The sequence below is a fragment of the Thalia democratica genome, chromosome 2 (genome assembly GCF_965202585.1).
Source record: "Thalia democratica chromosome 2, ktThaDemo2.hap1.1, whole genome shotgun sequence".
Classification (NCBI taxonomy): Eukaryota; Metazoa; Chordata; class Thaliacea; order Salpida; family Salpidae; genus Thalia; species Thalia democratica.
In genome coordinates this window covers 51491945-51507149 of record NC_139166.1, presented here as the reverse complement: position 1 = coordinate 51507149, position 15205 = coordinate 51491945, and positions in this window count along the sequence as shown.

The window sequence follows — 15205 nt, the reverse complement described above, 5'->3', positions numbered from 1 at the left end:
TCACGTATTAAAATTTGAATTTGTAAATATTAAATATTCTTAAAAACTTTGTAACATTTCGATTTCAAACTTTTTTGCCCTTAAGAAGGTCAAAAAGTTTTGCCAAAAAGTCTGCTAATAGTTTTAACTTTCAAATTAACACGTAAAAGTTGACATTTTTTGTTAACCTGACTACCCTAATGTATAAATTTACAACCACAAACTTTTAGCAGATAAAATCTGCTGGTAAGCTAGATTAATGTGAAAAACCATACTGCTTTCAATAAACTGACCATGTCTGTCAAAACAGGTGCAATAAAAACACTTAGTTCAACAAACTACTCAAAAAATCACGTACTGGCTACAAAAACCGAAAGGCAAACTGCAAAACTGACCGCATTCTGCAGCAATTGACGATCGATGTGGTGATGGAATGGAGCTTCATGATGCCGCATTCACCCCACCTTTCACCTAATTGAGCAGAAATGAGAACATTTCATAACCAAGCGCATGGACAAAACTTTTTTGAGAGCCTTGTTTTAAAACCGCGGTCATGTGAGGTCTTTTTTTACAATTACATAAACTCTTAGATAATTTGTTATGTTAAGGTTTTGTTTACACGAAAGGGTTGACTTCTGTCCTACTTAACCTACATTTGCGAAGAGGCAAAAATTTGTTTGCACAGCCAGCAGAAAAAAGTAAACATGGCTGAAGCAACTGTTACTTACCTTGTACTAACTGGTATTAAAAAAAACAAGATAATTATTTTGAAAATACTTTAACGAAAACATCTAGGAAAAAATACAACAAAATACATCTTAAAAAGAAAGCAAAGGTCTGAGCAAAAAGTTATTTAACTACAATGAACTTAAAAAAACTAAATGACTTCGTCAATCAATCAGCCATTAATTAATTTGTGCTCGACAACAACAAGCAGTCAGACAACTTCGAGATGGTAAACAGATCCACCGGTTCGTTTAAAAAGAAACCGTTCTGACATTTGCCATTGGCGCACAAAAAAAGCTCAGAGCTTGAGGTTTGAGCCCGGGAGTTTCTGAGAGACGAAGCATAAATAAACAAAAACAACTTGCCGTGACGTCAGCGCTGCTGGCATCATCGAGCGCTGGCATTTCGGCTTTGAACTACCAACGCAGAGCAGAGGCATACTTTAAACTAGCTGAAGTGAATCAAGGTTAACGAGGTTTGTGTGTCAAAATATCTTGTGCTCTGCTTTACCTCTGCGCACATTTGTTTTCTAGTAGTAAAACCTTAAGGCGATGAATGTCAACGATGCAAAGGCGCAGAACTAGTTTCGACGCTCAAACTAACTACAATTTTAACTAGTAGTTCGCACAAACAAAGAAATTTTTATCAAATTCGACTGCACTGACCAACTCACTCGCCGCTCTCCTGCTCTAAACCCCGCCTGTTCCCTAAAGTCAGCTGAGTGCAATTGAGACACAGCGGCCGCTGTTGTTTTATAAATAGACATGCAAGGATTTGCGATCTGATAAAAAATTAACAAGAAAAGAAACAATGCGTGTTATGGTCAGAACTGCTGCACCTTTCTCTTTTATGCTCGCAACAAAATTTACATTTAAACAAATAAGCCTGCCAATTCTTGTTTTTAATCAATTTTTCTAACGTTATACAACCTCCTGCTTCCACTTGCTTTTATGTAACAAAAAACAACCATCCAAAAGCAAGCTAACGCATGGAAACACGGATGTTTCGAACTTCGAGCAAATCAACAGTGCGCGTTATTGTGTTAACTCGTGAGCGACTAACAAGGAAGCTTTTGTTTTCAACTTTTCTTCGGCTTGATTGCGCGATTTCTCTTATTCTTTTTTTTTTTTAAACTAAATGGACACTGAGCCTTTGTGTCGAGGTTCAACAGAAAAAAACTGCTTTCAAACAAACGTAATAAATATTTTACAGTCTTTTTTATGTAAAATTTTCTGAGACAGTCTGACTGTAAAACTTAATGGTCTAATAATAAACTTTTAAAGCCACAGCTTTCGTATTACAATTTTGGCAAAAATTTTATCACTATAAATGAAGCAGTAAAAGCAAAAATTATAAAACCAACTCCCATTGATTTATTTTTAAATAAAGAAATCTTTTCTGTGGTTTTACGTTTATCAGCGCTGAAGTGCAGCATAAAACAAAGAGTTCTGAAATGTTTAAAAAGCAGATGAAAACGAAAATCAAACAAAATAATGCGGACTTTCCGTCAAAAATTTCCATAAACATCAACGGCTACATGATTTCACAACAGCAAATTTCCGGATTTTCCCAGAAAAAAAAAGTTTTTTACTTCTATCAATCTCTTCTGCTTTTGCTATACAAAGAGTAAACAAACAACAATGAGCCACATATAACAAATCAAGCCATATTAAGTAAAATAATACGTTCGTCCTTAGCTCTCAAACCATTTATTATTCTTTCCTCAAATAAACTTCACGACTTTCTATTGCTTCCTGCAGAAACCAATAACAAACGCTAAAGCTCAATACAATGAAGGGAAATGAGACAATTCATTCGTTAGTCTTAGAGCGATGTTGGCAGCTTAGCTGGTTGTATGGCGGCCTTCTTATTGCAATGGGCGTGTGAGCTTGTTGAGAATTTTTTAGAGTGGCTCGCTCTCTCGTTCAAAATCGTATTTTCATTCCATCCTCGCAAAACAACTTTGAATTTTCCCTCGCCATGTTTTCGAGACAAACACCGGAAGAAGCCTTCGAAACGAATAACGAGATGTGTGACGTTGTTATGGCGACGAGGAAGCACCGGCCTTGAGCCTGGCGACTAACAAGCCCGTACACGCTCTGCTTTTGTTTTCTCCCACGAAAACAGCTCACACAGAAAAGAGGGTGCGTGCAATAACATATTGTGGAAAGGTGTACTGCGGGGAGATGCTGAGAGTGTTTGACAAGAAAGACAGCCCGTTTCAAACATCATTATGCACGGGCTTAACTTTTCTTTTCTTGAAACTCGTGACGATGCAACCAGAACGCGTATTGAAAATTCCTTTTGAAAAGCTTTATTTTTTGTTTTCTGCGCGCCAAGCATCGGCTTGAGAAGTTGAACAAAGAAATCAAAGGTTTCGGCAGCGCGTCTTACACGGCTTTCAAGCGTCTCACATCAAAGCTGTTTAGCTGACACTAGTCACTTAAGTGATTGCTGGTTAAACAAACAAACAAAAGCGCAAAGTCAAAAGCAAGTCGACAGTAACAACTCTCAACAACTTCTCGTGACCTCCGCAACAAAAAAAAAAGCTTTTTGCAGATGAAAGCAAAGTCGCCGCCGAGGCGCATCTCAACTGTGAAAAGCTCTGTGAAGTTTTTGCGAGAGTAAGCAAAAGAGATAACGAGCCGTCAAATCTTCACAGTGAAAAGCCAACAAAAAACATTGAAAAAGCTTCGCTGTTATTTGCTAACCGCCAACGACTCAACTGCCATTATATTGAGTACCAACGTAATGTATAGAGAGAGAAAAACACACAAAAGGTGTTGGACATTGAGCGCCCAGTCACAAGACAAGAACAACAAGAGGGTGGAGCTTGTTAATGAGGTGTGGATCTGTGCTGTGAAAGGGGCCATTTAGTCGCCATGGAAACAGAAAAACTCGCTCTCTTTTTAACAAGGTGGTGTTTAACAAGCGGCGGTAACTTCGCCCCACCGCCGAACATTTGCTAGAACAAACAAACAAACAAGCGCGTGACTTATGCCTTTCACCATTAAATACACAAAGGCCGGTTTTTCGACGACAACAACAAAGGCATTAAAGCTGACGTCCGTAGCAAAACAAAACGATCAATACTTTTTTGTTCTGTTTATTTCGGTAAACAGCGGGGTTGTTAAATTTAAACGAAACACGGAGAATTCTCTGTACACGGCGCTTCACACACGTTTGCTTGAATGAAATTCAGCATTTTTGAGTTGCTTTACACGAGTTTGGTTGATAATTTAATTTATTTTCTCTGCTGTTATTCAACGCGGTCACATAACATTTGCTTTATTTAGCACAACAGCGCATGAGAAACAAAATATCGTGATGCTTGACGCAGTAAGTCATGACTTGTGCAACGTTTGAAAACCGCAATAACAATTTACATTTTTATTCAAAAATTTCTTGCATAACGAGAAGCTTTTAATTTTTTTACAATGCTGAACTATGACTAAAAAGAACTCCCGCAGTGGAGCGTTGCCTTGCGAGACTCCAACGTAATAATGGGCAATTATTTATTGGTAAAAGGTCGGTCGCAGCCGAAAATGACTAATAAACAAGCGTTGCGCGAGATGATTATACATAATGAAGTAGCCAGTTGGCAACAGAAGAAACTCTGCCACACACGCGCGCGTGAATCGGACAATTATTCAATTTTTCTTACCAGCGAAATTCGCGCCGAGGTAATCGGGGAGCTCGAGCGATGGATTATATCGCTTTTATAAATAAAATTTTTAAAACAGCTATAAACATCAAGTGGCATGGGATAATGCATGCTGGGCAGTCAGACTCAAGCGGCGTGAAAAAGTTGCATTGCTGCGGGGCGGGGTCACTCGGAGCATTCGTACAAATCTTAATAAAATTTCTCGCACAACTCGGTCGTTCTCAGCACATATGCTCCTGGCTGTGCGTCATGCTCAACTCTTAACCCGCTTTTTTACGAGACACAAGCGCACATACGTGGCAGTAGAGGCCATTGCAGCATTCTGCAAAAGCGGCTGGCAAACTTGAACACAAAAACGTATCAAGAATTCTGAATTATGAAAACGTGCCTCGGCGCTCAGTAAGCCGCAGTCATACTGTGGGGATCAAAAACAGCGGCTTGCTTATCTAAGCAGATTATCTGAAATGTGCCAAGCGTTGAGCAGCTCTAAAAATAAGGCGCATTCTTAATTAGGAAATTGCTGGGGCTGAAATAAACTCGATTTTCTAAAGAAAGGCTTCACTCGAGTTGGTCAGCGCGCTGAAGAAAAACGACACAACTCCAAAGCACAGAGCAGATGTCGGCCACGATATTAAATAAAAAAACTGGATGAGTATACGGGCTTTTGAAAGAAAAGCAGAGAGAGAGAAGGGCAGATGTTGGAGGGAAGCGGCTAATTGATTGAATAGCTGACCATGCGTGCAAATTGATCGTGGAGAAATAATAAGGCTTATTTTTGCTTGAATATTCGTTTAAATTTAGAAAAAGAAAACTTTCGGCGAGGTGTTGAATTTTCCAGTTACTCTACACCTGTAATCCGGTGCGCGCCTTTAAACTTAATACGAGCTAGACTTGTTTTCAGTCGACAACACCAAAAAACTAGATTTTAAATTTATTTACGGCCTCAGTAAATAAACTTTATTGATATACTTATGTGCTAAGTAATATGAAATTTATGCACAGTCAAGTTTTAAAAACTATAAATTTATTATAGCTAAGATTGTTAAAATATAATAAAGATGAAAATAAAAACCTTAAAAAACAAACAGAGTTTAATTTTAAACTCTTTTTTTTAATAGTAAAACATGAATTATAATGAACAATATATTTTTTTCATATTATTAAGTTATATCTATTTTAGCAATTATATCAAGTAAAAACTTCAGTTCAACTTTTTATAATCAAAAATCATTAAAGTTAACTTAACAGTAGTTTTTAGAGTGAAATATATTTATAATGAAAATAAAAACTCATTTCTCGACTGAAGTATTTAAACTAGTAGACGAAAACCACAGGTATCATAAATAAATCTCAATAAATAAGCGTGACATTTCTACTTAAAAAACCGCTTGATACAAACTTATTACAAATAGCTAAACTCTAACTAAAATATTTTCAACTTCTGCAAACCAACTTCAATCACTCTAAAGTATAACAAATATTACTTTGATACTGTTCATCTAGTATTTGCTACTAGCGAGAGCTACTGCTGATCTACACGGCCTAGACTGCTCATTAAAATACATTTTCGCAGAACGTGTTGTTGTCAGAAAAATGAGAGAGAGGGAAGAAGGCTGGTGGAAAACAAGATAGAGAAACGAAAGAGCGAGGCGCAGAGCAGCTTTTTGGTTTGTGCCAACGAAAACCCGATAAGGCGGACAGCTTGTGCGCTCGTAGCGAAATGAATAAATTCATTAATTCATATTATTATTTATATTTAGTAAGAGAGAAAAAAAAAATCAGAGCAACAAAAACAATGGAACATTGAACCTGGCTGCACCAAAATGTTTTTTTTTTGTTTTCGACGAATTTCGTTTTACAGAAGCGTATTTTTGATGGTGAGCTATCAACGAAAACAAAAAGCGGCAGCGAATTGCTGAAATGCCTGAGCTGCTTTTTCGAAACGCCGCGGCGAAAACATCTTTAACTAATTAATCTCCGTATTCAAACATTCATAGTCAATTTAACGTGGCTTAATATGAGGATAAGCAATAAGACTTCAGTTTGTTATCAAAACTTTGCACATAAAAATTCTGCCGATAATGGCTGAATAATGGTTCACGTTGCAAAAACAATAGTAGGTTTTTAAATTAAAGTTTTAATGGCGCGCAAATCTTTTGAGTTCGTTGCTAGAGATAATTCATCTTAAAATTACAAGATACACTTTGGTAAATTTCTTAAGGATAATAATTCAGCGCAGGCCACACGTGCAACAACATGCAAATTTATCAGGGTGTGGTTTGAAATAAAAAACTCAGTGTTCCTACACATTTATCTGATTCTTTACATTTCGCAGTGAAATTTAAAGGAGCTGGGCGCCGAACACTTATTATCGAAACGCGGAAATTCAACTGCGAGGCGCACAAACAACTGGATTTCTACAAAACAACAGCCACACCCGTGTATGCATGTGATAAAAATAAAAGCACTGACTTGCTTTTCCGGCCGTGAAAATCTTCAATGTGGGTTCACGGAGACAAGAAAGCCTGTGTGTGTGAAAATGCGAGCAAAACAACACGTAAGACGGGTGCAAAAGCCGACAACAACAAAATTCCATTTGCCTGAGATAATACAACAGCATTGCTCTGTGCTCTGCTCTAATACCCTACTGTTACCTGCCAGGCCTATTTCTATAATTGTATTAGTTTTGTTTTCTACTTTTGCAAAAAAAAAACGAAAACAGATCAAAGCTGCTATTTGCCATTTAGAGGTTTATTTAAGGAAAAAATCTGAAGTCCATAAGTGAGGGTGTTTTCAACAGTCGCGATGAGCTAAATATACAAATTAAACGACTTAACTTTAAAGCTGTTTGTTTAGCAAACGCTGACCGTTTGTAGCTAATGTTTGTTTCAGTTGGTCGAGGCGACAAGATAAAAGATTGCTTGTTGATTGTAAAAGTTTTTAAGAGCGCACTTTGAAACTTTAATGCTTCGAGAGCTTTAATATTTAATTAAGGTATTTCAGATACTAATTTTTTCATGAATATTTAAATAAGTCATACAGGCTTTGCTATTTTTTTTCTTTAAGAAATTTTATTTAACTACATTTTGTAAAAAGAGCAGAGAATGATAGCTAAGCAGCAAAAAAAGATGCACTTCCTGTTAGCTGCACAATATGATGCAAAGCTAGCAAACTAACTTACTTGTTGTGAAACTTAGGATCAATTAAACTTAAAATATTTAAAACCAGTTTTCAAGTATCACTGTGATAATATGTTTAAAAAAATAAATTACTTTGGTGTGGCACATATTATTACTATCTCATCTTCTGCCTGAAATAAAACACTTTTTCAACATTGCAACCCTAAATTATCTGTCACTAAGTACTGCAAAAAAGATTAGCTCATTCTCAATTCTATCTTTGATTTCGAGAATTAGCCAAGCCTTTGTACACAGAACACAACGAAACCCAACACGTTAATGGCGAGCAAATTCGCACGAGCAAACTAAGATTTACATGCAAGTAATTACCAGTGCTCGCATATGAGAGCTCGTGTGTACAAAAGCCGTGCATTGAGACGACCATTTAAGATTACAGAATAATGTCGTGTTTTGCAGAGCGAGCAAACGAAAGCGGCAATTAAGGTCATTCGAACACAATGAAGCACACAAGTTTGCTGAAACCGAAGTTTAGGTGAAAGTTTAAGTAGCTTGAAGCGTACACAATAGAAGCTGCTAGGAAGCAAACATTGGAATGAGAGCGCGCATTGTGTGTTTAAATTCAGACGAAATAACTTTGGTCAAAAACAGAGGCGAACTGGGCATGATGTTCGGCAAACACAAGCAACTTTTTCTCTGCTTGCAAACGCAAAACCATGAGCGCGTTTTTTAAGACGCATCGTTAAACCTTTCAACGAGCTTATATTACACTTTCAACGGCGCCGGGCCATCGCAGTAACGAGAAGGTGCTAGCTTTTTTTGAACATCGAGAAACTAATTAACGGAAGCACCGGCAGAGTTGTACATGAGTAATAAACAAGGAACAGGAAAAAAGCACAGCTGTTTTTATCAGCTCGCAAAAAACGCTTTTCGCAAGTGTTTCCGCGTTGCCAACGTTTTTTCAATTACAATTCTTGTTGACGGCCAAACAGTTTCTCTTTTAAAAGCCTGAACGTGCTTAATGGCATCAAAAGTAAACTTTTTCGTTTTGGCGACGCGGAAACTTTTCTATGGGAGCAATGAAAACAACATTATGTATTGTAACAGAGAGGTAGAGTAAAAATTACAACAACAGACTTCAAAGCCGATCAAAGCAAAACAAAATTCTAAAAACGGACAAAAGAAAGGTAAAAAAACTACTTTTTGAGCAAGCTAAAGTAGCAAAAAACACGCACTGAATTGACTGTGCTTTAGTTTTGTAAAAGGGAAGCATCAGTCAGCTTCCGTTCATGATGCCTGCTGCAAAGGCAAGTGAATAAAAGCTGACGTATTGGCTTTGTCATCAACAGTAAAACAATAAAACATGCAATTGCAATGCAAGGTGGCTCGCAGAGTTCACTTGTGCTGGTGCGTGTGACTGTTTCTATTATAAAGTCCCCAAAGCTAATTAACAAGGTGTAATGTGTCAGTGGCCAGCCACACATACAAATTGATTGTTCGCTGCCGGCAAGCCAATGAAAATAACATTAATGATAACATACTTTTACTTTATGAGTGACAATCTCAATGGATTGCAATGGTCAAAACCTTTTTTATTTATACCCTGATTAACTGTTTTACAGTGAAATATTGTAGATTGAAATTAAAGTACTTTACTTTAAACATTGTGAAACAAATAACAAAAAATCAATGACAAAAAACACGGCTTAAAACTCTGTTAGATGGTTAACCGAAAAAGTTCAGAAAAATAAACTTAACTTAATAAATTTACTGTCATTTTGCAAGGGCGACTTAAAATAATCTAGAACTTTAAGTATGTCACAGTTTGACTTATTGTAATGTCAAGATAAGCCAAGTATTAATTTTCAAATACTACGAGAAAAAATTTGTGAAAAACTGATTGTAATCATCAAAGATTGAAAATAATTGGAAAATTTAAAGTGAGACATTAAAGCTTTTAAAAAAATATGGCTTTAAAAACCGCAGTTTAAAACACTTTCAAGTTGTATTTGGAAGCTTCATTCATGGGTAAAACGTGGCTTGGAATGAATAGTTAGTTTTACAGTTGTATACACGTAAATGAAACTGGTATAATATTAAGTTTTTAACAACTGTTGATCTCCATTGAGCGCAAAACTTTCTTCACGTTTTCGTAAATAGAAGCATACGATTTTGATTTCAATGCATCACCATTCAGTATGACTTGTCGAACCCAGCAAAGCATACAAAAATTTAATACATACAAGTGCACAATTGACATTGAAAGTTATTAAAAGCACAAGAACGCTTCAGAGCGCTCGAAGGCAGGGTTACTGTAGGTCGACTGTAGATGTCAACTTCGACTTGAGAGTTTTATTAACGCGTAAACAAGCAAAAGTAGCTACGTGGCAGTGAGGAAAACAATACAAGAAAAGCAAGTTGTGCATGAGAAGAAGACTTTTAAAAGGTTTTTGCTTTTCTTAAACGCAAGTCCTGTGCGCTTGCGGGGATTGCGGTCCCGTGGCGAGCACTTTTTCCACGGAAAATAAAAATTGAAGGTGGGGAAGAGAATAAAAAGGAGACGATGATTATATATGGGTATATACCATTCGTTGTGAATTTCGTGCCTTTAATAAGATGCATCTCTCGTACGAGGAAAAAACCAAGACGGCGTATCTTGCATGCTCTTTCCCATTATTATATCATTCATACGCGCCAACCGTACAAATTGCAACCAAAAACAAAAAAACATCAAAGCTATTCTTTCAGCCCGCATCTGCCGTGAAACGCGCGTCGAATTCTCATAAATGAAAATATAAATTTAATAAAAAACTCGGTGATGTGGACAGCCGCTGTGCACGCATGAAGGTGAGAAAATTGCAGGGACAGCAGGTTGGTTGCAGAAAAAATACAAAGTTTAAGCGCGCTTATTAAAAAAATCCAGCGTCCAAAGTTTCGAAAACGAAGTGCGTCATAGCAGAGGCTGAAAAGCACTAACTTTTTTAGGAAAAGCGCACAACGACTTTAAACTTGGCTCGCGCTGTGTAAACCGCAGTTTGAAAAATTGCAATTAATTAATTAAAACGATGGTACTGTGTGAGACGCGACTACTGCAAAACTGCAGTTAAAACGTGACGGGCGTTTGTTTTATGATTAGAAAAAAAACGTTTTCCAAACATTTTGGCTCCGAACAAAAACATGAGAAGTCGCTTGGTTGAAAATTGTTTACTAAACAATCACAATTAGTCTGTGTGTTGTGCGTATTTGAGCGCAAGCTAATTACTCATTAACTTGTATTCGATTCATTACAAGACCGAATGATAAAAAAAATAATCAAACAGACTTTAAATGATTAGTTCAATATGCAGCTTTTACGCTGGTGAATTATGATTGATTTGACAGGTGAAAATGTAAGAGAGCTGAGAATAAAAATCTTGAGCACTTAAAATGAATTCGTGTGAACTTCACTTTTAAAATAACTCTAGTTAATTTTTCGCGACAGCTTCACTCTACCAAAATAGAATGATTGATTAATTTAGAACTATTTCGAGCTTTGGTGAAAAACACCTATATAATACACGAGAGAGTATGTGAAATTCGCTGAGAAGAATTGAGCACAAAACAAAACGATGAAATAATTCATGTGCTTTGTATTTTTCATCACAACAAACAAGAGTTCCATTCAAATGTCATCGCTGTGGCTGTATTTGCAAATAAACACGTCGATGAAAAATGCCGAGTAAAATTTCACGATAACGGCTGCCAGCTACGCGCAGAAAAACATTCGATTGCCTTGAAATTCTCATCGCAAACAAGTATTTGTTGTTGAACGACGTCAGTTGATTAAGACGAATGTTATTCAACCGCGTATGAAGCAATTAAAAATTTAATCGTAGCGCGCCGACACTCGCTGTTTCTTGCTTTTCAACTGGTAATCGAACAAGTCATCAAAAACATTTCGAATTTATACAGCATGCCGCATATTATTCTTTTTAATTTATTTCTTTATCACAAGCTAAGGCCTGGCGACGAGCCTCTCATGTTTCACGACACAAATATGCCGCGTTGTTAATGTTTACAAGGCCAAGTATCTGTGTTTGCTTTAAAAACCTTTTAATGAGATCTTCCATGTACTTTTGAACCAACAACCTCTTTCTCTCTCTTGTACATGTTTTTTCTAAATTACTTCGAATTATGAAAAGCTTGTAATTGAGAAGGAGTCTGGAAACGTTCAAAACATCTTGAACAAACATAACGCCGTGTAATCTTTTATCAGTAAACAAACTTTCGAAAGCGAAAGCATGTTACATGGGAGAGTTGAGCCTGTTTCAAATTAAATTAAAACGCAACTGCCACTTAAACTTAACCCTAAACTGAAAGTGTATTTATAAAATATCGCTCTAAAAAAAGGGCAAAGGCCCGAAAAGCCGTTGTAGCAAAGACACACAAAAAACAAAACACTCACACGTCGGCCATCTGTTGTGATAACTCAATTACTAGCTGCAAAGCAAACATGCACAGTGCAAAAGCAGCAACCAGCAAAATACACAAAAACAGACTCAACAAACAGCGATGAGCTTTTCACCAGCAGCAGCACAACAACAAGTTCGGTTATTTTTAGTTGATTACACCCGAGCGTACAGTTTTCAATCTACTAGAGCTGCACAGAGCCGATTTCCATGGCTCATTGATGAGCGCGCTGCATGTTGACTTACGGCTTTGAAGAGGTTTAATTTGTAACCGCCACGGTCAAGTTAAATTGCGCTTCTTTATGCTGTTACTACACTACGAGGCTCTGCTTGCTGGATACTGCTTCAACTTGTTTAGTTTCAATAACTATAAAGTTCAAAAGTTCTTATGTGTATAGTAAAGTCATTCTAACTCTATTTAAGTAATTTATGTATAAAACTTTTTAATATTAAAGCCTTTTGCGAATATGATTAAATAAATAAATAAAATTCTTTTAACTGTAACATTACTTTGTAATAACAATTTGTGCAAGCTTAGCTTATGACAAAATTCATGTAAGCTAATCAGGTGATTAGAAATAATTATTTCTAAATGAATAATAAAGTTCAAGTTTGTTGAAGCATTTTGGTGTTAATACCAAGGTATTGAATTATTTATTAAAATGAGTCTGTGGTATTTTAATTTAGAGACTACAAACTGCATATAAAGCAAGTGAGTTTGAACCTCTAGTAAGGTAGTAAAACTTCAAGATTTAAATTAATGATAATTCAATATAGAGGTAAAATATGTCAGCGGAGCGTATTAACACATGTAATGGTTATTTAATCTAAATACCGATAATAAACGATCGATCAAAACGACTACGAATATTTTTGAGTGTGCGAAAACACACTGTTTAACCTGGGTGTTTTTTTCAAACTTACACGTAGAAACAACGGATTATAACTCAACGGAAACAAAACAACCATTTTTGTTTTCATTGGTTCAAGCAATGGTCAGCAGCGGAGCCAGCAAAAAGAAAGAAGAAAAGGCAACATAAATTATTTATGCAAATTTCAGCTTGTGTGTGTGACGTGTATGAAGGGGGGTTTAAATCCTCCCCTTCTGCCTCTCTCCTTGCCTTCTCTGCGGCTTAAACTCGCTTCTCATTGCTGCTAGATGGATGGCAGAGAAAGCTAAAATTTTGCAGCAGCATGTTAAATCAAAACTCTTCTATTTGGACTGAACACAAGACGAGCTTGTATTCAAACTTCTTTTTGTTCGCCTGTCTGCCTGTGGCTTGTTGCTTCCAAGCTCGTTACAATCGACGAACTTGTGTTCCACATTGTATAAGAAAGGTAAATAAGCCCTAAGAAAAAACCATTATTCAATTTAAAACAAACTGCTCGTGTTTTCGTGGTTTGAAAACGTCTGTTCGATTCGGCTAACAGACGAAAATTGTTAAAGGTTTTCGTAAATTTATAAAAGTAGGCCTTATGACAAACTTTTAGTAAAAACGAATGCAGCAGATTATATTAATAAACAAACTTAGTTTATGCCTCTTGAGTGGTCGCCTACGTAAAAATTCTAAAAGTACTTATTTTTTTTCAGAAAATATAAAAGTTTGAAATACAATTAGTTTATTTTAGTTGAACCTTGTATGTGGTTCTTTTTACTGAACAAAACTTATTTTGAAATTCTTAAAGCTAAACAATAATTTATATTTAAACTTTGACAGTTTAAAAACCACTAATTGAATTTCAATCATTACGAACTGAAAGTTTATGCAAATTTAAGTAAAAATGTATAGTTAATTATATAAGTAAGTTCAATACCTTTTTGTGGCTTTTGTAAAAAGCCATAACTTGTATGAAGTTTTAGCTTATTTAAGAAAATTAATTTCATAAATAAAATTAAATTTTAAACCATTAGACATTATTTCTTATAGTTACGAGCTAGAAAATATGTTTGTGTATTTCATTGTAAATTAACATTAGAAACATCAACCAGAAAATGAATTAAACAAAGCTCATAAAAACAAAGCTTGTAAACACAATGCAATGAGCTTTGGCAAAGATTACCAAAGACTATGTTCATTATTCACTAACAGAACTTGTCAACAGCAATAAAAGATTAATCCCCAAACCAGTTTGACAATGCAACTTAACCTACATTCGCTTTCGCTTCTTTCCCAGTTAAACGCGCGGCCAACACCCACATATCTGGCCACAGATCAAATCCAAAAATATCTCGAGCCCGGGCAGCGCGCGCGCGGGACAATCGGAACGAAAAAGGGAGCGAGAAATCGAATTGCTAGATAAGGCGCGCGCGTTTTGCGAAGAAAACTTCGGTCATCGGCAACGCCATCTGGAGGTTGAAAAAAAAAACAGTAGAATGTTCGGTGTTGTTGTGCGGAAGTTGCGCCAGGCGTCGAGTAGAGGCCGCGCCCAGCTGGCACAAAAGGACACTCGACAAAAGTGGGCTCGTTGTGCACTTTTGTTTCGATACTTTCCAGGCGTCTTGTGTCGTAATAAAAAACGGAATTGTATTCTTGATTGGCGACAAGTGTGGCATTGGAAAGGAAAATTTCAGTCAAGTGCGCTCAAAAAGAGCTCGATTACAGACGAAAATAGCAGTCGAATAACGGCTGAAGATATCAGCAGTCTATAAAAACTTGTTTACTTTTGCTAGACTGTCAAAAAGAGAAGCAATAAAAACATTTTTTTTTTGGAATACTGAAGTTAAGAGACGGATCGCGACCACAAACCTGTTAATGGAGTTTGGGTGGCGCATAAATTGAATATTAAGTACTAGACAAACAACTTCACTCCCATTTAATCTTGTTTTTTTATTCTCAATTTTATACTAAAAGCCATTTAGAAAAAAGAGAACATGGGGAGATTAGTAACAAAAACAAATTAAATCTTGTTTTCCGTTTGACGTGCTTGCTGTAAAAACATCAGATTACATTTTCTGTTACGTCATAAGCTAAACAAAACAGTTTAAAAGGACAATGAACTCAACTTTTTTTATAACTAAAATTCAACCTGGCATTAGGTAAGCAGTATATTGACTACCAAAACAAGCTTTTAATTTGAAACTCTACCAAATGGTGTACATCACTAGTTGTTCATTAGGCAAAATCAAAAGTATTATAATCTCTTCAAATATGCAATGTAACGTTTCGAGGTAGTTTTTTCACGTAAAAAACTAGCACGTGATTTACACAAAATAAAGAACTAAAAATAGCGCAAACAAAAAGCCAAAGCAA